At 34.0% G+C, this 2,674-nt stretch overlaps 1 pseudogene; it reads right to left on the bottom strand.

The window, feature by feature from the left end:
• Positions 1 to 2,570: 2,570 nt before the first annotated feature.
• Positions 2,571 to 2,674, bottom strand: part of LOC101984061 — a 7,285-nt pseudogene continuing 7,181 nt past the window's right edge.

The following is a 2,674-nucleotide window of genomic DNA, read 5'->3' as shown; positions in this document are numbered from 1 at the left end:
GGGAGAAGGGGGAGGGAAATGGGAGGCTGGGAGGAGGTGGAAACTTGTTTTTTTTCCTTTTCTCAATAAAAAAAAATAAATAAATAATAGAAAGAAAAAAAAAGAGGTAGAATGCTTGCTGACAGTTTGATGTCAGATTGTGCTAAACAGTTAAACACTGTCTTCAAAACAAAAGAAAGGGTTATGGGAGGACTCAGAGGGTAAATGGGTTTGCCACCAAACTTTTTGAACTGAGTTTAAACCTTGACTCCTATACAGTAGAAAGAAAGAACCAACTCCTGTAAACTGTCCTCTGACTTCTGTACATGGGCAGTGGAAAGTGTGTATGTGTGTGTGTGTGTGTGCGTGTGTGTGTGTACTCACAAGCATGCAAACACAATAATAAATAATAAATGTGAAAACGTATTTAAAAACAAAAGGAAGAAGAAATAGACTCAAGACATTGATTAAAGGGCCATGAAAAAATGTTACAAAGTTGAAAATATTTTATGTGTGAATTTATTTTTTTTCGTTACAAGTTTTGAAGAATTATGATACTGAAACTATATAAAGAAATCATTTCAGAAACATTGCCAAATTTATTTTAGGAGGCCACAGTCACACTGGTACCCAAAGTATAAAAAGACTAAATAAAAGAAGAGAATTACAAACCAATTTTCCTCATGAACACTAACATGGATGCATAATGCTCAATAAAATACTTGCAAATTGAATCCAAGAACGCTTCAAAAAAAAATCACCCACCAGGATCAAATAAGCTTCATCCCAGAGATGCAGGGATGGTTAAACATACAAAAATTGGTCATTGTAATCCCCTATAAAAACAAACTGAAAAAAAACACACATGATCATCTCATTAGATGCTGAAAAAGTCTTTGACAGAATCCAAAACCCCTTCATGAAAGTACTGGAGAGATCAGGGATACAGGGGACATTTTTACATATAGTATAAGCAATTTTCAGCAAGCTGATAGCCAATAACATATTAAATACTGAAAAATTCAAAGCAATTCCACTAAAATTAGGAATGAGACAAGGCTGTCCACTCTCTCCATATCTATTCAATATAGTACTTGAAATTCTAGCTGAAATAATATAACAAGAGAAGAATATCAAAGGAATACAAATTGAAAAGGAAGAAGTCAAAATAATACAATTTGCACATGATATGATTGTATACAAAAATGACTCCAAAAGTTCTAGCAGGGCACTCCTACATCTGATAAACACCCTAGTAAAGTGGCTGGATACGAGAATAACTTTAAAAAGACAATAGTTCTTTTAGATATAAATTACATATGGGCTTCAAAAGAATTCAAGGAAATATTACCCACAACAATAGCTTCAAATAATATAAAATACCTTGGGATAAATAAAAACAAGCAATTGAAAGACATGTATGACAAGAACTTCAAGTCTTTGATGAAGATATCAGAATATGGAAATGCTTCCTATGTACTTGGATCAGAAGAAGTATCATAGTAAAAATGAACATTTTACCAAAAACAATCTACAGATTCTATGCAACTTCAATCAAAATTCTAATCCAATTCCACAGACCTTAAAAGAACAATATTCAACTTCAAATGGAACAACAACAACAGCAAATAGGATAGCTAAAATAGAACCAAACATGACTGATAAAATATTAATGAGATTATTCTTAAAGATATTCTGCTATACTCATAGACAAGAACCTGACATAATCACCATCAGAGAGCCACCAAGTGGAACTTGACAAATCCTTATGGTGAAAGTGGAAGAAGGATTCTAGGAGCCAAAAGGGTTCAGGACACCACAAGAAAAACGACAGAAGCTATTAACCTGGACCTAAAGGGGCTCATTGAGACAGAACTGACGATCAGGGAGACTGCTTGGGACTTATCTAGTTCCTCTGCATGTATGTTACAGTTATGTAGATTGGTCTTCTTATGGAATTCCTAGCACAGGGGGTAGTGTCTGCTTCTGACATTTTTGCTTACGTTTTGGGACCCTTTTCCTCCTACCAGTTGCCTCATTCACCCTTAATATGAGGGAAGGTGCCCAGTATATTTCAACTTGAAATACCATATTTGTTGATATCCCAGGTAGACTAGCTTTTTCTGAGCAGAAACAGAAGAGGAGTGGATAGTGAAGGGGAGAGAGGTTGGGAGGGGAAGAGCAAGTGTATGTACATATATATGGAAATGTGGTTTATAATGAAAAACCTAGTTATACTAAGGGAACCCAGTTTATAATCTTCAGCTTCTAGTAGAATAGTTCTAGAATGGCCTATGACAATAACACATTGGATGGTAAATTTGAAATGTAACAAAACTTCTAATGGAAATCTTCTTGGATATATGTTATTTGTTATAAATTTAATATTATGAGAATATATTGAGCAAAACTGTTGAGATACATAAGTAATATTTGTACTTTAGTGTGTCTAATATGCTTTGATGATTGTTTTTGAAAAAAAATCATTATTAGGACAAATAACATAATTCACTTTAATATGTAAACAAACTTAATCTTACTTTCAGGTTATAAAATGCAACATTACCTGACAGACTCAAAGTGCAGGTGTTTTAGTTGAAGAGCTTATGCTTACAAAGATATGTATGTAAATCTGTACACTTATCTGCTGTGAGGCCAGAGGATGACAGCACGACACAGTTTTGTTCAATGTGGG

Source organism: Microtus ochrogaster, unplaced genomic scaffold (genome assembly GCF_000317375.1).
Source record: "Microtus ochrogaster isolate Prairie Vole_2 unplaced genomic scaffold, MicOch1.0 UNK46, whole genome shotgun sequence".
In the NCBI taxonomy this organism is placed as follows: Eukaryota; Metazoa; Chordata; class Mammalia; order Rodentia; family Cricetidae; genus Microtus; species Microtus ochrogaster.
Note: the sequence above shows the minus strand (reverse complement) of the source record. Positions and strands in the feature narration are given on the sequence as shown.